We start from the raw sequence: 21,386 nt of genomic DNA on the forward strand, positions 1-21,386 counted from the left end.
TGGAACTCCACCTTGCACATGCTGGACAGACTGTGCGAGCAGCAGCAGGCCATAGTGGAGTTTCAGCTGCAGCACGCACGGGTCAGTCGCACTACAGAACAGCACCACTTCACCACCAATGACTGGGCCTCCATGCGAGACCTGTGTGCCCTGTTGCGCTGTTTCGAGTACTCCACCAACATGGCCAGTGGCGATGACACCGTTATCAGCGTTACAATACCACTTCTATGTCTCCTTGAGAAAACACTTAGGGCGATGATGGAAGAGGAGGTGGCCCAGGAGGAGGAGGAGGAGGAGGAGGAAGAGGGGTCATTTTTAGCACTTTCAGGCCAGTCTCTTCGAAGTGACTCAGAGGGAGGTTTTTGGCAACAGCAGAGGCCAGGTACAAATGTGGCCAGCCAGGGCCCACTACTGGAGGACGAGGAGGACGAGGATGAGGAGGAGGTGGAGGAGGATGAGGATGAAGCATGGTCACAGCGGGGTGGCACCCAACGCAGCTCGGGTCCATCACTGGTGCGTGGCTGGGGGGAAAGGCAGGACGATGACGATACGCCTCCCACAGAGGACAGCTTGTCCTTATCCCTGGGCAGCCTGGCACACATGAGCGACTACATGCTGCAGTGCCTGCGCAACGACAGCAGAGTTGCCCACATTTTAACCTGTGCGGACTACTGGGTTGCCACCCTGCTGGATCCACGCTACAAAGACAATGTGCCCACCTTACTTCCTGCACTGGAGCGTGATAGGAAGATGCGCGAGTACAAGCGCACGTTGGTAGACGCGCTACTGAGAGCATTCCCAAATGTCACAGGGGAACAAGTGGAAGCCCAAGGCCAAGGCAGAGGAGGAGCAAGAGGTCGCCAAGGCAGCTGTGTCACGGCCAGCTCCTCTGAGGGCAGGGTTAGCATGGCAGAGATGTGGAAAACTTTTGTCAACACGCCACAGCTAACTGCACCACCACCTGATACGCAACGTGTTAGCAGGAGGCAACATTTCACTAACATGGTGGAACAGTACGTGTGCACACCCCTCCACGTACTGACTGATGGTTCGGCCCCATTCAACTTCTGGGTCTCTAAATTGTCCACGTGGCCAGAGCTAGCCTTTTATGCCTTGGAGGTGCTGGCCTGCCCGGCAGCCAGCGTTTTGTCTGAACGTGTATTCAGCACGGCAGGGGGCGTCATTACAGACAAACGCAGCCGCCTGTCTACAGCCAATGTGGACAAGCTGACGTTCATAAAAATGAACCAGGCATGGATCCCACAGGACCTGTCCGTCCCTTGTCCAGATTAGACATTAACTACCTCCCCATAACCATATATTATTGGACTCCAGGGCACTTCCTCATTCAATCCTATTTTTATTTTCATTTTACCATTATATTGCGATGCTACCCAAAGTTGAATGAACCTCTCCTCTGCCTGTGTGCTAGGCCTAAATATATGCCAATGGACTGTTGCAGTGGTGGCTGACATGAAGCCTGATTCTCTGCTATGACATGCAGACTAATTCTCTGCTGACATGAAGCCAGATTGTCTGTTACGGGACCTCTCTCCTCTGCCTGGGTGCTGGGCCTAAATTTATGACAATGGACTGTTGCAGTGGTGGCTGACGTGAAGCCTCATTCTCTGCTATGACATGCAGACTGATTCTCTGCTGACATGAAGCCAGATTGTCTGTTACGGGACCTCTCTCCTCTGCCTGTGTGCTAGGCCTAAATATATGCCAATGGACTGTTGCAGTGGTGGCTGACGTGAAGCCTGATTCTCTGCTATGACATGCAGACTGATTCTCTGCTGTCATGAAGCCAGATTGTCTGTTACGGGACCTCTCTGCTCTGCCTGTGTGCTAGGCCTAAATATATGCCAATGGACTGTTGCAGTGGTGGGTGACGTGAAGCCTCATTCTCTGCTATGACATGCAGACTGATTCTCTGCTGACATGAAGCCAGATCCTCTTTTACGGGACCTCTCTCCTCTGCCTGGGTGCTGGGCCTAAATTTATGACAATGGACTGTTGCAGTGGTGGCTGACGTGAAGCCTCATTCTCTGCTATGACATGCAGACTGATTCTCTGCTGACATGAAGCCAGATCCTCTGTTACGGGACCTCTCTCCTCTGCCTGGGTGCTGGGCCTAAATTTATGACAATGGACTGTTGCAGTGGTGGCTGACGTGAAGCCTGATTCTCTGCTATGACATGCAGACTGATTCTCTGCTGTCATGAAGCCAGATTGTCTGTTACGGGACCTCTCTGCTCTGCCTGTGTGCTAGGCCTAAATATATGCCAATGGACTGTTGCAGTGGTGGGTGACGTGAAGCCTGATTCTCTGCTATGATATGAAGACTGATTCTCTGCTGACATGAAGCCAGATTGTCTGTTACGGGACCTTTCTCCTCTGCCTGGGTTCTGGGCCTAAATTTATGAAAATTGACTCTTACAGTGGTGGGTGACGTGAAGCCTGATTCTCTGCTATGATATGAAGACTGATTCTCTGCTGACATGAAGCCAGATTGTCTGTTACGGGACCTTTCTCCTCTGCCTGGGTTCTGGGCCTAAATTTATGAAAATTGACTCTTACAGTGGTGGGTGACGTGAAGCCTGATTCTCTGCTATGATATGAAGACTGATTCTCTGCTGACATGAAGCCAGATTCTCTGTTACGGGACCTCTCTCCTCTGCCTGGGTGCTGGGCCTAAATTTATGACAATGGACTGTTGCAGTGGTGGCTGACGTGAAGCCTGATTCTCTGCTATGACATGCAGACTGATTCTCTGCTGACATGAAGCCAGATCCTCTGTTACGGGACCTCTCTCCTCTGCCTGTGTGTGTGCTGGGCCTAAATATATGCCAATGGACTGTTGCAGTGGTGGCTGACGTGAAGCCTCATTCTCTGCTATGACATGCAGACTAATTCTCTGCTGACATGAAGACAGATTCTCTGTTACGGGACCTCCCTCCTCTGCCTGGGTGCTGGGCCTAAATATATGCCAATGGACTGTTGCAGTGGTGGGTGACGTGAAGCCTGATTCTCTGCTATGACATGCAGACTAATTCTCTGCTGACATGAAGACAGATTCTCTGTTACGGGACCTCTCTCCTCTGCCTGTGTGTGTGCTGGGCCTAAATATATGCCAATGGACTGTTGCAGTGGTGGCTGACGTGAAGCCTCATTCTCTGCTATGACATGCAGACTAATTCTCTGCTGACATGAAGCCAGATTGTCTGTTACGGGACCTCTCTCCTCTGCCTGTGTGTGTGCTGGGCCTAAATATATGCCAATGGACTGTTGCAGTGGTGGCTGACGTGAAGCCTCATTCTCTGCTATGACATGCAGACTAATTCTCTGCTGACATGAAGACAGATTCTCTGTTACGGGACCTCCCTCCTCTGCCTGGGTGCTGGGCCTAAATATATGCCAATGGACTGTTGCAGTGGTGGCTGACGTGAAGCCTCATTCTCTGCTATGACATGCAGACTGATTCTCTGCTGACATGAAGCCAGATCGTCTGTTACGGGACCTCTCTGCTCTGCCTGTGTGCTAGGCCTAAATATATGCCAATGGACTGTTGCAGTGGTGGGTGACGTGAAGCCTCATTCTCTGCTATGACATGCAGACTGATTCTCTGCTGTCATGAAGCCAGATTGTCTGTTACGGGACCTCTCTGCTCTGCCTGTGTGCTAGGCCTAAATATATGCCAATGGACTGTTGCAGTGGTGGGTGACGTGAAGCCTCATTCTCTGCTATGACATGCAGACTGATTCTCTGCTGACATGAAGCCAGATTGTCTGTTACGGGACCTCTCTCCTCTGCCTGTGTGCTAGGCCTAAATATATGCCAATGGACTGTTGCAGTGGTGGCTGACGTGAAGCCTCATTCTCTGCTATGACATGCAGACTAATTCTCTGCTGACATGAAGCCAGATTGTCTGTTACGGGACGTCTCTCCTCTGCCTGGGTGCTGGGCCTAAATTTATGACAATGGACTGTTGCAGTGGTGGCTGACGTGAAGCCTGATTCTCTGCTATGACATGCAGACTGATTCTCTGCTGACATGAAGCCAGATCCTCTGTTACGGGACCTCTCTCCTCTGCCTGTGTGTGTGCTGGGCCTAAATATATGCCAATGGACTGTTGCAGTGGTGGCTGACGTGAAGCCTCATTCTCTGCTATGACATGCAGACTGATTCTCTGCTGACATGAAGCCAGATTCTCTGTTACGGGACCTCTCTCCTCTGCCTGTGTGTGTGCTGGGCCTAAATATATGCCAATGGACTGTTGCAGTGGTGGCTGACGTGAAGCCTCATTCTCTGCTATGACATGCAGACTAATTCTCTGCTGACATGAAGACAGATTCTCTGTTACGGGACCTCTCTCCTCTGCCTGGGTGCCGGGGCCTAAATATCTGAGAATGGACTGTTCCAGTGGTGGGTGACGGGAAGCCAGATTCTCTGCTATGGAACCTCTCTCCAATTGATTTTGGTTAATTTTTATTTATTTAATTTTTATTTTAATTCATTTCCCTATCCACATTTGTTTGCAGGGGATTTACCTACATGTTGCTGCCTTTTGCAGCCCTCTAGCTCTTTCCTGGGCTGTTTTACAGCCTTTTTAGTGCCGAAAAGTTCGGGTCCCCATTGACTTCAATGGGGTTCGGGTTCGGGTTCGGGACGAAGTTCGGATCGGGTTCGGATCCCGAACCCGAACATTTCCGGGATGTTCGGCCGAACTTCTCGAACCCGAACATCCAGGTGTTCGCTCAACTCTAGTCATGGACAGATCCGTTCAGATAATACAACCGTCTGCATCCGTTCAGAACGGATCCATTTGTATTATCTTTAACATAGCCAAGACTGGTCCATCTTGAACACCATTAAAGGTCAATGGAGGACGGATCCGTTTTGGCTCAGTTTCATCAGACTGACACCAAAACACTGCCTGCAGCGTTTTGGTGTCCGCCTCCAAAGCGGAATGGAGACTGAACTGATGCAAAGCGGATCCTTTACCATTCAGAATGCATTAGGGCAAAACTGATCCGTTTTGGACCGCTTGTGAGAGCCCTGAACGGATGTCACAAATGGAAAGTTAAAACGCCAGTGTGAAAGTAGACTAGGCTATACAGTATATTATAGAAGTAATTAGATCGCTTGTAAAAGTCCCCTTGTGGGACTAATAAATTGTAAAAACAGTTATTTTAAAAAAATCAAAAAAATCCTCTTTTTACATTGAGAAAATGCTTTTCAGTAGAAAAATTGCTAAAATAAAATCCCCTCCACGTATTTGATATCGCCATGACTTTAATGATCCATACTGCACAATTATCACATAATATATCCTGCACCATGTTCGGCAGTAAAAAAATAAAATAAAAAATTGCTATTTTTTTGCTTATTTGCCAACAAAAAATTTGAATAAATAGTGATCAAACAAGGTATAGGTCTTACAAAGTGATGAAGATTTTTTTTTTTATTATTGCTTGGTCACTAAGGCGGGGTGGTCAAAACAGGTTAGTCACTAAGGCCCCTTTCACACGGGCCAGTATTCCGCGCGGATGCGATGCGTGAGTTGAACGCATTGCACCCGCACTGAATCCCGACCCATTCATTTCTATGGGGCTGTTCACATGAGCGGTGATTTTCACGCATCACTTGTGCGTTGTGTGAAAATCAAGCATGCTCTATATTCTGCGTTTCTCACAGGCCCCATAGAAATGAATGGGGTTGTGTGAAAATCGCAAGCATCCGCAAGCAAGTGCGGATGCGGTGCGATTTTCACGCACGGTTGCTAGGAGACTATCGGGATGGAGACCCGATCATTATTATTATTTTCCCTTATAACATGGTTATAAGGAAAAATAATAGCATTCTGAATACAGAATGCATAGTAAAATAGCGCTGGAGGGGTTAAAAAAAATATAAAAAAATATGTAACTCCCCTTAATCCACTTGATCGCGCAGCCGGCATCTCCTTCTGTCTTCATCTTAGCTGTGTGCTGTAAAAGGACCTGTGGTGACGTCACTCCGGTCAGCACATGGTCCATCACATGGTCCATCACCATGGTAAAAGATCATGTGATGACCGGAGTGAAGTCACCACAGGTCCTGTTACTGCACACAGCTAAGATGAAGACAGAAGGAGATGCCGGCTGCGCGATCAAGTGGATTAAGGTGAGTTAAATTATTTTGTATTTTTTTTTTTAACCCCTCCAGTGCTATTTTACTATGAATTCTGTATTCAGAATGCTATTATTTTCCCTTATAACCATGTTATAAGGGAAAATAATAATGATTGGGTCTCCATCCCGATCGTCTCCTAGCAACTGTGCGTGAAAATCGCACCGCATTCGCACTTGTTTGCGGATGCTTGTGATTTTCACACAATCCCATTCATTTCTATGGGGCCTGCATTACGTGAAAAACTCCGAATATAGAGCATGCTGCGATTTTCACGCAATGCACAACCACCGCTCATGTGACCCATGTTATAAGGGAAAATAACACAATCTACAGAACACCGATCCCAAGCCCTAACTTCTGTGAAGAAGTTCGGGCTTGGGTACCAAACATGCGCGATTTTTCTCACGCGAGTGCAAAGTGCATTACAATGTTTTGCACTCGCGCTGAAAAATCGCACGTGTTCCTGCAACGCACCCGCACATTTTCCCGCAACGCCCGTGTGAAAGAGGCCTGAGGGTTTAAAAGGTCAAACTGACTTTTTCTTTTTAGAAAGAGGGCTAATTTGCAAACCTTTTTTCCCAGAGAAGCATTGCGTGGCCTATAAGACTCTTTATGCCTACTATGTGCTATTCACATGGAGAAACAGTACTCCTAGAAAGATACCAAGACACAATGATATGAAGGGAGAGAATGGACAAGAGCCCAGGGAACATGCTAAGGTAATCATGCAGGTTTGTAATCTGAGAAAGGAGACCAGGCTGCAGCTCCACATGTTCCTGGCTATGAATGAACACAATGAACAGTGCGGTCTTCATTAGTTAGATGAAATGCAGCTGTGGGCTAATTGACAGTGCGGTTCTTGACCGCAGCACGGCTGGAACCCAACCGGATCATGACCGTGACGTGTGGTCGTACCATTGTAGATGTAAATTCTGAAGCACTGTGAAATTTGCACACTGTCCTTGCCCACTGGCATCTCCCTGTTCCTGGGAAGACAGCTGCCAGAATGCTCATCTGTTCTGCCTCCCTGTGGCTCTGGTGGTCTATGTCCACCAGTATTTCCCTGCTCTCTCTCTCTCTGGGTCTTCCCCATGTTAGGCCTATGCAGCCGCATTACTTACTGCCTGCACTTCTCACTGCCCATAGGACACGTGCATGGTATCTCTGGCTCTTAAAAGACCAGTGCACATGTCCTAATCAGTCCATGGCTTGCCTTTCCTGGGTATTTCATACACCTTCCCCTATAAGAGAGTGCCTAAGCAAAAATGTTCCTAGTTTGCTTAGTCACTGTGATGTGCGTGTTAGTAGTATTTTCCCAATATAATGTGCCCTGACCTTTGGCTTGGCCCGTTTACCACATGAACTCTGCCTACCGTGACCTCGCCTTGTCCACTGACTAAAATTCTGCTCATCCTCTCTGGTGCCACGCACTGGTGTCTTTTGATTGTTTCTTGGTCAGCCGTCACCGAATGGAAACTACTCCAAGAGGTAGTGGCTTGGTTGTTCCCCTGCAGCGATGACCAGATCACCATACAGGGGTGTAAGGGTAAAAACGAGGGGGGTCCTTAGATAATGCCCTTAGAAGTAGCCAAATCCGTTAAGTGACACAGTGGGTCCACACCTGCTGCATTACGTTTTAAATCTGATTCATTAGCCCAGGAAGACGTCCAGTGACAGTACGAGATCAGCATTGGTCTGTGTGACCTTTGTTATTATATAGACCCTTTTAGTGCATTTGTAATCATATTATTCATATTATTGGTTTTAACCCCTTTCCAACATCCACCATACATGCATGGTGGATCTTGGATCTGTAAAGATGGTGATGTTGTACACAGCAGACACCTGGTGATCAGAGAAACTCCAGTCATGGACTTTTTTAATCCTTCAGATGCTGTGGTCAGTTGCAAACACAACATCTGAGTGGTCATTTACCAGGTACACTGTGATTCCGGTGATTGAATGGCACAATCCCGACGAGCTGTTCGGCTGTTATGGCAGTCTGAGGGCCTCAGGCTGCCATAGCAGGGCTTGATAGGATCACACTGATTCTCCCATAGACTGCAGTGGTAAATCATTGAAGTCTATGGTATAAGCAATTAGATGATTGCAAGTTAAAGTCCCCTGTGGACTAAAAATTCAAATCACCTTCTTTCCCGATTTTACAAATAAAAATAAAGAATAAAAAAAATAAGTCAATGACATCACTGCATCTGAAAATGCCAGAAGATTTTAAATATTAATGTATTTTTTCGTTATGAACAGCGTAACATTAAAAAATGGCCTATTCACCGTTGTTTGGTTACCTCACCTTCCATAAAAAAGTCATACGCACCCCAAATGGTATCAATGAAAAATTCAGTTGCCCCACAAAAATCAAGCCCATGCACAGCTTCGTAGACATGAATATAAAAAAAGTTATGGTTAGTAAACTGCAATAAAAAACTATAAAAATGTGGTATTGATGTAACCCTACTGACCCGCACAATGAAGTTAACGTATCATTTTTACCACATAGGGAATGCCCTAAAAACAGAACAGAAGTCACACTCCCGGCGCTCCACGTCCTGCCTCTTCTCCTTCTCCTCCCATTTGCCCTCCACTCCACCGTGCCGTCGTCGCGTTCATCTGGATCAAGGCAGGCTTCCATGGCCCAAATGTAAGCGTAAAAAATAATGACGCCGGACAATCCTCTTGCCCAAAGGCCGCTGGCTTGTCAGAACTGCTAGCCATCCAACTACTGCCATATAAATTGGTGGACTCGGAGGCCTTTAGAAAATTTGTAGCCATTGGCACACTGCAATGGAAGGTCCCCAGAAGGAAATATTTCTCCCAGAAGGGCATCCCTGTACTTTATGGCCTCGTTCAGCGGCAAGTTAATATATCTCTGGCACACAGTGTCGGTGCCAAGATACATCTGACCACAGACACGTGGTCTAGCAAACACGAGCAGGGAAGGTACATAACTTTTACTGCCCACTGGGTGAACCTTCTGACGGCTGTCAAGCATGTAACCCGTGGCACCCGTGTGGATTTGGCGTTACCGCCACGGATTGCATGCAGGCCTGCCTCTTCTTCTTCTCCTCCTATTACATCCTCCATCTCCTCCTCGGCTGACTCGTCCTGTTCCACTGCTACCGCCTCTTCCGCTGCGCCCCCCCAAGCTCCCCAGAACCTATTCGAATTGCTAGGTGAGTCCTGCCTGCTTATAGCTCTGCAGTCACAGGCCGATCAGTGGCTAACCCTGTTCAATTTGACAGTTGGTAAAGTGGTGTGCGATAACGGTGCCAATATGCTGAGCATGCTGAAATGGCTCGCCTTGCTGACATTCAGCGGCAACACCACCTGCCCGTCAGACATCTGATTTGTGACAGCCCGACACGCTGGAATTCCACCTTATATATGCTTGATAGGCTGCTCCAGCACCAACATGCATTTAACAACTACCTGTACGAACTCTGCAGCAGGACAGTTTCTGGGGAGCTTGGTTTCTTTTCACCACGCCAGTGGCTGCTCATGTGCGACGCATGCAGACTTCTGCGGCCATTTGATAAAATCACCAAACTGGTCAGTCGCAGCCAGGGCACCATCAGTGACATTGTACCTTACACCTTCTTTCTGGAGTGTGCATTGCGTCATTTCATTGATCAAGCTGTCGAGGAACAGGAGCTGGAAGATGAGGAAGTTGCAATGCTTAATGAATTCCCAGGGGGGCTACTCCATCTGAGACAAGTCAGCAGGAGTCTGAAGAGGAGTCAGAGGAGGATGGTGGCTGGGGGGAGGAGGAGGAGGAGGAGCAAGAAGAGCAGGCTTTGAGGGGGACTTCAAACTTTTTGGGGATCCTTGGTGTTGTCCATGGCTGGGGGAGGAGACCGAGGACGACATTCTCCTGGGCGATAAGAAGGAGCCAGGACGCTCCACCGCTTCCAATTTAGTGCTATTGGGGGTCTTCATGCTCCAATATCTGCAGAGGGACCCCCGTATAAAAAGCATAAAGGGCAAGGACCAGTATTGGGTGGCAACGTACTTAGGCCACCGCTACAAACACAAATTGGCGGACATGTTACCAGCATCACAGAGGGCTGGCAGAATGCAGCATTTCCAGGCCTTGCTGCGAGAGATGCTGCATTCTGCTGTTGCGGGCGCTGGCAGAGGAATTTCCACCCACAGCGAAACGGGTGCGGATACCAATCCTACCGCGCCTGCAAGAAGAGGGCAGTTTGAAGATGTGTTGGTCACTATGGATATGAGATCATTCTTACAGCCAACCCATTGACAGCCGCCCTCTGGATCCAGCCTCAGGGAATGCCTAGACCGATAGGTGTTCGACTACATCGGGTTAACTGCCGATGTGGACGCTCTGAGAAGCAAGGATCACCTGGACTTCTGGGTGTGCAGTCTTGACCTGTGGCCAGAGCTGGCACAATTTGCCATGAAACTCTTGGCTTTCCCCTTGTCGAGTGTCCTGTCTGAAAGGACGTTCAGCGCAGCAGGGCGGATCGTGACCGATAAGCGCACTCGCCTAGCTCGCGACAGTGTGGACTATCTCACATTTCTAAAAATGAATGAGGCATCAATCTCGGAGGAATTAAACACCTGTGACGAGCATATTTAATTGAATTTCCTCATGCCAGCCCACACATATCCTACACCACCAAGAACAAAGGATAGTCCCTGTCTTATGTAAATACAGCAGCATAAAAGGCCTTTTCTGTCCGGTGAATGCCAAATGTTTGGGGCCTGTACTCCACTGACCTGCAGTAAAATTGATATCCAAAGACCGTCTAATATACCTCCAGCCACATAATAACTTGATCTGCTCTGTACGGTGAATGCCTAATTGTTGGGGCCTTGGAGGAATTCAACACCTGTGACGACCCACGTGTTATCGAATTTCATATAATATCATTTGGGGTTTATTCAAGAGGGGGGATTTCGTTAGCCATGTTTTTAATCCAATTTTATATTTTTAGTTCTTTTAAACATATGTATTTGACATGTATTTGTACTGGCCTACAGTAAAATTTTTATCCAGCGACCGCCTAATGTACCTCCACCCACATAATCACTTGTTCTTTTCTGTACGGTGAATGCCTAATGTTTGGGGCCTGTACTCCACTGGCCTGCAGTAAAATTGATATCCAATGACCGTCTAATATACCTCCAGCCACATAATCACTTGATCTTTTCTGTACGCTGAATGCATAATGTTTGGGCCTGTACTCCACTGGCCTGCAGTAAAATTGATATCCAATGACCGTCTAATATACCTCCAGCCACATAATTACTTGATCTTTTCTCTACGTTGAATGCATAATTTTTTGGGACTGTAATCTAACTGGCCAACAGTAAAATTGTAATACGGTGAACGCCTAATGTACCTCCAGCCACATAATCACTAGTTCTTTTATGTACGGTGAATGCCTAATGTTTGGGGCCTGTACTACACTGCCCTGCAGTAAATTTGATATCCAGTGACTGTCTAATATACCTCCAGTTACATAATTACCTGATCTTTTCTGTACGTTGAATGCATAATTTGTGGGGCCTGTAATCTAACTGGCCAACAGTAAAAATGTTATACGGTGACCGCCTAATGTACTTCCAGCCAAATAATCACTTGATCTTTTCTGTATAGTGAATGCCTAATGTTTGGGGCCTGTATTCCACTGGCCTGCTGTAAAATTGATATCCAATGACCATCTAATATACCTCCAGCCACATAATCACTTGTTCTTTTCTGTACATTCAATGCATAATTTTTGGGACCTTTTAATCTAACTGGCCAACAGTAAAAATTGTTATACAGTGACCGCCTAATATACCTCCAGCCACATAATCACTTGTTCTTTTCTGTACGGTGAATGCCTTATGTTTGGGGCCTGTACTCCACTGGCCTGCAGTAAAATTGATATTTAATGACCGTCTAATATACCTCCAGCTACATAATCACATGATCTTTTCTGTACATTCAATGCATAATTTTTGGGGCCTGTAATCTAACTGGCCAACAGTAAAAATGTTATACGCTGACTGCCTAATGTACTTCCAGCCACATAATCCCTTGATCTTTTCTGTACGGTGAATGCCTAATGTTTGGGCCTGTACTCCAGTGGCCTACAGTAACATTTTTATCCATTCACTGCATAATGTACCTCGAGCCACATAATCACAATTTCTTTTATGTCAGGTGAATGCCTAATTTTTATGGCCTGTGCCCTAAAATAAAAATTTTCTAGGCTACAGCAGGGCACATTTTTGAGAATTTCCCTTTAAGACGGATAAAAATGGCCCCTGATTAAAATACTTATTTTTTGTGGGAATTTTAGTCATTGATCCCCCTCTAGTATGTCACTGGGACTATTTGTGCCCTTCTAGTAAGTATTTGGTGGCTGCAAATATGACCTGAAGGTTTTTTAGTTTCGCCTGCCATTAAAGTGAATGGGGCGATTCGCGATTATTTGATCGCGTTGGCGTATCGTCCCATGTTCATCCATCACTACATGGGACCAACACACATGTAACAGGTCAGCCAGTTTCATAGGTACAAATCTGCTGACTGATGCCCTTTAAGTAGCAATATAAACCTGTGTTCCGTGAATTAAGATACGTACTTTCAGGCACTGACTAATATTTTGAGAACTTCTTGTGTATACAAAAAATAGGATGTCATATAAACATACTTATAATTGGTGTTGTATAGATTTTTGAATATATGTGTGTGTGTGTGTGTGTCTATATATATATATATATATATATATATATATATATTTATTTAACACAAAGGTACCTTTTCATTGTATAATTTTCTGTATTAATATGTGGAAAAAAATTTAAGAAATTCTTACCATCAGTATCAATAAAAGTCAGTTTTCATTTTAACAGCTTAATGTACCTTTGTGAGAACAAACAAACATAAATGATTTTGATAGATGTCAAAGCCATGCTATCACTCAGAAGGTAATGGAAGGCATGGGTTACATAATTCTGTAGGGAAACGAAGATGCATATGTAGGCTGTCTTCTGCACTCCTTGACCTTTCCAGCAATCAACAAACAGGCTAAAAAAGTGAGTGAGATGGTTTCTGTCACTGGGAAGTCTTTGACCTCTTAGTTTTGATGAATAATCTCATACCAATATATAGAAACTTTTCAAAGTTTTCAAATTTTATAAACTACCGGTAATAGCATTACAATGTTATTAGGGTTCAGTGAAATTATATCACAGTGGATAAATGAACAGCAATGCTAATGCACAAACATACGCCATTAGTAAATTGTTCTAAAGAATTTTTGTACTTTAGCGAAGGACATTTAATGTGGCACTATGATAAAAAATGATGACATCAGAAATTCTTCCTATGCCATCAAATCATATTATGTAGCGCTTTGGCTTAAGACTAATATGAAACCTCGCATAACGTGTATTAGTGGTTTTAATAAGGCACTGACTGGGAGGACACTTTTCTTTGCATTCTTTCTATTGTATTAACTGGCATTGGGAGTGAACAAACTCATCTAGATGATCTGTCTGTATCGCTGAAGCTTGGGTCTATCCATGAGCACCAGTGTAATGTAATTTTAAGTGGCTTTAATTCGATGCATAGGCCCATATTGTACCAGAAATCTGGGGTAAGATGCATCTTCTTTTTGGCACAAATTGTGTGAATAAGGACAACATCTGCATGAAGTTTCTATATTTTGCCAAGTTTGTGTGTGTTACGGAAGTGTGTGTTAAACTGAACAGATTTGATTTAGGTTTATTCCTAAGGGCGTTATCCTGGCAGTCCCCTGGTTTTCACCCTTTGACCCCTATACAGGGATCTGGACTTTGTTGCATAGGAACCATCAGGCCGCTTCCTCTTGGAGTAATCAGGCCTTGTCCACATTTTTGTGTCCATTTCACATCTGTTAAAAAAATCAGTCCATGTTACATCTGTGAAGATATCTGTTTGTTTGATGGCTGACCCAGAAGTTGAGACATTGGTGCCGTCAGGCCGTCAGGGCGGGCAGAATTTGTGGAATCCAGAAAACAGTCTGAGGGCAGGGCAGGAAGCAAAGGGTCAATATGGTTATCAGGGTCAGGTCAGTCAGCAAAGGGACAGAATCCAGGAAACAGGCCTGGGTCAGTACACAGGCAGACAATGAAATATAGCACCAGGCTGCTACCTCTTGGACTAATCTCTGTTTGGTTGACTGCTGACCCACAAATTGAGACACCAGAGTGGACAGGCCATGGTCAGGGCAGGCAGAATTTGGGAAATCCAGAAAACAATCTCAGGGCAGGCAGCGAAGGGTTAATATGGTTATCGGGGTCAGGTCAGTCAGTGAAGGGTCAGAATCCAGGAAACAAGCAGAGCTCGGTACATTAGTAGACTATGACATATAGCATACCTTAGCAGGAACTAGTAGACTAAGAACCTTTTTTTCTCGGGTATTCTACAACAGGGAAAGGTGCCTTAAGTACCCCAAGATGGCCAGCTATAAGCTGGTAAAAATTAGGATGCGCGCATTGGCCATTTATGAGGCCTAAGACAGAGTGACAGAAGCTGGGTTGGCAAGCAGGCTGCAGCCTGTGTGGAGTTACAGAGTTACCCCAATGTGGCCCACGTTGTAACGCACCACAATTCTAGCATAAAGTAAAAGTAAGGCCTCATGCACACGACTGTTGTGTGTTTTGAGGTCCGCAAATTGCGGATCTGCAAAACACAGATGGTGTCCGTGTGCATTCTGCAAAGAACGGCATGGACAGCCATTAATATAACTGCCTACTCTTGTCCGCAAAACAGACAAGAATAGGACAGGTTATATTTTGTTTGCGGACCACGGAAACGAGCAACGGATTCGGACAGCACACGGACAGCATCTTTTGCGGCCCCATTGAAATGAATGGGTCTGCATCCAAAACTGCGGCTCGGATGCGGACCAAAACAACGTTCGTGTGTATGAGGCCTAAGCCAGGAAATAGTTGGTATAGAATTAGACAAAAGTGTCCATCCCCGCACCAGACTTCTTATCCATCCTGAGCCACTGTGATAAATGTGGTGTGGGTCTAGGTTTACACCATCTACAGGGTTAGTAAATCTTGGCCTATATGTGAAAGAGGCCTAAGAAACATTTAAAACTAGATTGGTTCCAGATTGGCAAGAGGCTTGGGCGCTGTCACCATAACTATATGCTGAGAGTACAGTGAGAGAAGCAGGTATACTGGCCATTCATCTTTATCATAAACATAAAGGGCCAGATTTATCATTAGCTCAGGTCAGAATAATGGAGTAAAAAAGTCCCAAACGCTAAAACTGCGCACAAATTTGCGACTTTTTTCTGCTCTGCACTATGCTCGCCAGTTTTCTGAAAGTGGGCGTGTTTTCTTATGGAAATGAATCTCTAGACAGATTTACTATTGGGACTATTTAAAAAGTCGCAAAAAGTCGCAATTTCACTCCAGTGAGGACCATGCTTATCTTATGAGACTTTTTATTAGAACATGCGACTTTTTCAGAAAAACGTGCAACTTTTTCGTAAAGATGTGCGACTTTTGTAGAGCTGCTTACTGACGGATAAACTGCTACCGCCAAACCACATTTATTACAGTCTTAAAGGACCGATCATAAATCTGACTTGGCTAAAACTGACTTTAGCCATATGTGAAAGTGGAGTAAGCTGTCAGAGTCATGATAAATCTGGCCCAAAGAATACAATGCCAAAAAGAAGGAACAATGGTGAATTCTCAATTATGATATGGATATGGAAATCAGAGTCATTGTGTGTTCTGTGCTTTTTCTATTACAGAGCCATATTTTCTTCATATAAGACAATGAGGTCTGAAAGTATGATCTGTATTAGTCCTCATGGACACCACTGCATGTACAGTATTTCTATGGGTCTGCAAAAAAACAGACAGCACATGGATGACATCCGAATGTCTATCCCGCAAATTATAGAACATGTCCTATTCTGGTCCACATTGCAGATGAGAATAGTCATTTCTGTTGATGGGTGAGAGAAAAATGGAAGGCATCCATATTTGCTGATCGAAAAATGGATACGGTTGTGTGCACGAGGCCTTAATGATTTTCAGCCTCCACTGTATTATGTGATGCCTCCATAACTCATCATAATAAATGTATAAATAAAGCAATAACCTATTATGCAGGTGAATTTTGTGGCCACAAGGTGGGGCTGCAATATCTTTATAAAGCTGAGGAGTGGTAATGTTGAAGGGTAAAACTGCTTACAGCATCTAAGGGCTAATTGTGGAGTTTTAAAACTTGAATACCTGGGCCCAAGTGGAAAATAATGGGTCTTGAATTGATGCTTGAAGTGGAATTTTAAACGCTGTTTCGAGTGCATTCCTTCAGATCATTCCTATGTTCCCTGGTCTTGCTCAAGATTGGCATATTATGTGAGCAATGATCCGCAAGAAGTGTTTGGCACTAGCACACTGGGCTGCATTGTGTCAGGCATAATATTGATACTGTTCTCTGAAATACTTTGGCATTTAGTTATGGCACAAACTTAATGCAACATTCTGCAAGAATAAAAATTGTGCACATATTTTATTACTATGTACCAAGTGAAACGCGTTATACCAAGGGCTGATTTCAAGTCCAATGGCTTTCTTAAAGGGGTTATTCACCCCTGGAGACGTTTTTTACAGCGTGGTGGTAATCATACTTATCTGATCCTGCTCCTTCGCTGCCCTGACGGTTCTGCAGGCCCCAGGTCTCCCCGCATCAAAATCTGTTTGATATGGGTCACATGACTGCTGCAGCCAATGACAGGTCACCTCTGTGGCCAATCACTCATGCGTCATGTCACTAGGTCACGTGATGCATGGGTGACAAGTTACTGCTATGGGCAGTTATTAGCTGCAGTGGTCACATGACCTGCATTAAAATGGATGTTGGCACGGGGGAGACCCAGAACATGTAGAGCAGTTGTGGCATTGATGGAGCTATAACCCAGCAGCGGGGATCAGGTCAGTATGATTGCCATTGCGGGTGCAGCCATGCCAGAAAGTCTGTGGAAAACATTGCAACCCCTTTAATAACTTTACTGCTACATTATTTCCAATTACAGACAATTGTCAATATGTTCTAGTTGCCGGCAGCAGGGGGGGGGGGGGGGGGGTAGAAGGAGATGAGCGCTTCCATTGTGGAAGCACTCAACTCCATATTCATCTGTATCGCCATCCTCAGGACAGCGATACAGATAGTTGTGCTGCGGCAGGGGAGGGAGAGGCGTCTCCCTTTCCTGTTCTTCTGATAGGCCGCAGGCACTAATGCCTGCGGCCTATCAGAGGCCGGCTCAGGCAGCGCGATGACGTCATTATCATCGTGCCGCCTGAGGCGGGCAGCACACAGCAGGGACACAGGCTGGAAGAGGCCTGCATCGCATCACTGCTGATAGAGGTAAGTATTAGTATTTTTTTGTTTTTTTCTTTGCGGGGGGAGGGGGGGGAGCTGGCACTTTGGGGGCATCTGGCATTTCTTACAGCCCCCTTTGGGGGGCACCATGGGGGAGAGGAGCACTATAGGGGCTCTAAAGCGGCTTTTTTTTATTGGCACACTATGGGGGGCACTATAGGGGAGAGCGGCACTATGGGGCATCTGTTGGCACTATAGGGGCATTATTTGGGGGCACTATGGGGAAGTGGGGACTTTTTTATTGGCACATTATAGGGGGCACTATGGCATCTGCTGGCACTAAGGGAGCATTTTTTACTGGCACATTATGGGAGGCACTATAGGGGAGAGTGGCACTATGGGGCATTATTTGGGGGCACTATGGGGGAGTGGAGCACTATTGGGGCATCTGGTGGCACTAAGAAGGGGCATTTTTTACTGGCACGTTATGGGGAGAGGAGCACTATAGGAGCATCTGCTGGGGGCACTAAGAAGGGGCATTTTTTTTTATTGGCATATTATGATGGACACTATGGGGAAGGGGGAGAGGAGCACTATGAAGACATTTACTGGGGCACTATGTAGGGGTATTTTATACTGGCATACATTATGGGGACATTAGCTCAACTGCGGGCACTAAGTGGGGGTATTTCATGTACGGTTATAAGGGGAATTATTACTACTAGGGGGTATTATGGGGAACTTTACTACTACTGGGGGGCTATGAGGAACATGATTACTAGTATGGGCACTATAGGGGCATTATTACTACTAAGTGTGCTCTGGCAGAGAATTATTTCTATTGGTGGGATTTTGGGAAACACTGTTACTTTGGGGGGCACCTTGGCATAGTATCAGCTTAGCACAATTTATTTTTGTGGGACATTATCTTTATACTATTAGTGTCTGGGCGCAGTTATTTTTTAGAGCACTGTGTGCCAATAATTGTTGAAGGGGGCACAATCTATGTGGTAGTAGTATTTCCAGGGGGATTGTTTCTGCAGTATAGTATTAGGGGTGGCAGAAAAGGGTGCTCAGAAGATGATGGAAATGTGGGAAACTAATGTCTGTTTGTCAATCTCTGCAGAGACTGGAGATGGCTGAAAAATCATCATGGCGGTCTGGTCTGAATGGAGAAGATGAGGAAAGAGAACGTCCACAACAAAGGTGACATCACTGGATGTAAGAGGTATGTGGCGCTATGTAGGAGAGGAGATGCTCCGGCTCCTCCCCGTGCCATTTGCAGAAGGAGGAATCAGAGCTGGGTGAGGACGGCCAAGGGGGGCAGCAGGCCACGGGCGGGTGGCAGATGGTGGGGGGAACCACAGGCCTTGATTAGGATCTGGGGAGGGAGGAGAGAAGAGGAGCTTCCTGGCTGTAGCCTGCTGTTGTCTATTGTATATTGTGAAGCAGGCAGTGCAGCCAGGACAGGCCCTCCCCTCTCCGAATGATGTGTAGAGACAGGCCTCGACTATAGAATTTCAGCTGTAGTGTTTGTTGAGAGTGGCATATTATATGTAGGAGGGGCTTTTAATAATGGGCGGGCAACAGAATCGGCGCAGCACGCTACACGTGCCACATTGGGGGGCAGTAAATGCAATGTGTTCCTGTATAAAATAAGTCTGCAAAATAAAAATGGGCCACTTGCAGGGCCGGACTGGGGATAAAAACCAGCCCTGGAAAAAGTTGCACACCAGCCCCACAGCATTGCGTCATTATTTACTTGTTTATAATAGGAGAAAGCATTAATTTTAAACACGTAAACACGAATATGAACTTTGCCCCACGATAGCTCTTTTGTAGAACCCCCATTGTTCATATTATCACAGTGTTTTCCCAACCAGGATGCCTCCAACTGTTGCAAAACTACAACTCTCAGCATGCTCAGACAGTGTTTTACCACGCCCTTTGACCCGCCCCTTTTTTGTTGGCTACCTATTTGATTGTTGCATGTAACATTTTACTTGACCAGCTATTTTAGATATTCTACGGCAGTCCTGTTACAATCCCCCCTCCCTCAATGAGCCTTTCGACGAAATAATAAAAATATTTATAAAATCTCACCCATATGCTGCAAAAAAAATAAAAAATCTGCAATGTAAAATCGATAATAAAGATCAACTACAAACATAAACCTATTTCACATGAAAACTTACAATTACTTGGCTTGACCCTTGGGGATCTCGGACACCACTTCAACACTTTGGCCAGGGGCTCGGCGGAGCTGATGTTGTGTTTTTTATCCTAATGAGAAAGATTTCATAATAAGGATTTGGAGAAGGGGCAGAGGGATAGCAGAGCAGGGAGAGGCTGGTGCTGCTACTAGGGGGCTCATACCATGGGGGAGTAATAAAGCCCACCATAATGCCCCCCCAGTAGAAATAATTCTCCTTATAATGTGCAAAACATACCCCTTTGTAATGCCCCCAGTTGAGCTAATGTTCCCATAATGTGCCAATATAAAATAGCCCTTCTCAGTGCCCCTAATCATGTTCCAGTAAGATGCCCCCCAATCATGTGCCAGTAATAAGAGCCCCCCCACCATCATGTGCCAGCAGCAAGAGCCCCCCCACCATCATGTGCCAGCAGCCAGAGCCCCCCATATCATGTGCCAGTAGCTGCCCCTTATGTGCCAGTAGCTGCCCCTTATGTGCCAGTAGCTGCCCCTTATGTGCCAGTAGCTGCCCCTTATGTGCCAGTAGCTGCCCCTTATGTGCCAGTAGCTGCCCCTTATGTGCCAGTAGCTGCCCCTTATGTGCCAGTAGCTGCCCCTTATGTGCCAGTAGCTGCCCCTTATGTGCCAGTAGCTGCCCCTTATGTGCCAGTAGCTGCCCCTTATGTGCCAGTAGCTGCCCCTTATGTGCCAGTAGCTGCCCCTTATGTGCCAGTAGCTGCCCCTTATGTGCCAGTAGCTGCCCCTTATGTGCCAGTAGCTGCCCCTTATGTGCCAGTAGCTGCCCCTTATGTGCCAGTAGCTGCCCCTTATGTGCCAGTAGCTGCCCCTTATGTGCCAGTAGCTGCCCCTTATGTGCCAGTAGCCCCCCTTATGTGCCAGAGGCCCCATATCATGTGCCAGTAGGCCCCCATATCATGTGCCAGTAGCCCCCATATCATGTGCCAGTAGCCCCCTTATTATGTGCCAGTAGGCCCCCCTTATCATGATTCAGTATTGTACCTATATAAAAAAATAAAAATAAACACTTATACTTACCTCCAGCGATGCGATGCAGGCCTCTTCCGGCCTGTGTCCCTCGCTATACGGCTCAGGCGGCGCAATGATGTCATCGCGCCGCCTGCACCGGCCTCTGATAGGCTGCCAGCACTAGGCCAGCAGCCTATCAGAAGAACAGGAGGGGACACACCTCTCCCTCCCCTGCCGCAGCATAGACATCTGTATGGCCGTCCTGAGGACGGCCATACAGATGACTTTGGAGATGAGCGCTTCCACAATGGAAGCGCTCATCTCCTGCTGCTGTGCCCTGCCGTCGGCCGCCGCCACTTGCCACCAGGGCCACGGCCTTGCGGCACTCAGGCCTACTGGGAAATTTCCCGGTATCCCGGCAGGCCAGTCCGGCCCTGGCCACTTGACTGGATTTCCCCCCCAGGACTAAGGCTGCCAGCCCTCCCCTGCCCACCGTCATCCAAAAAACAAAGGGACAGCAGTGCTTCACAGAGAACTCGCCCTATTCCATGTTCATTGGTTGTGCTCCTCTTTTGGAGTGAAAGGACTACAGATCTGTAGAAAGTATATGTAATCTGTACTCCAAATGCTCCAACCGATGAAAGCTGAAGGTTGGAGCTCTCT

The sequence above is a fragment of the Bufo gargarizans genome, chromosome 5, assembly GCF_014858855.1.
Source record: "Bufo gargarizans isolate SCDJY-AF-19 chromosome 5, ASM1485885v1, whole genome shotgun sequence".
NCBI lineage: Eukaryota > Metazoa > Chordata > Amphibia > Anura > Bufonidae > Bufo > Bufo gargarizans.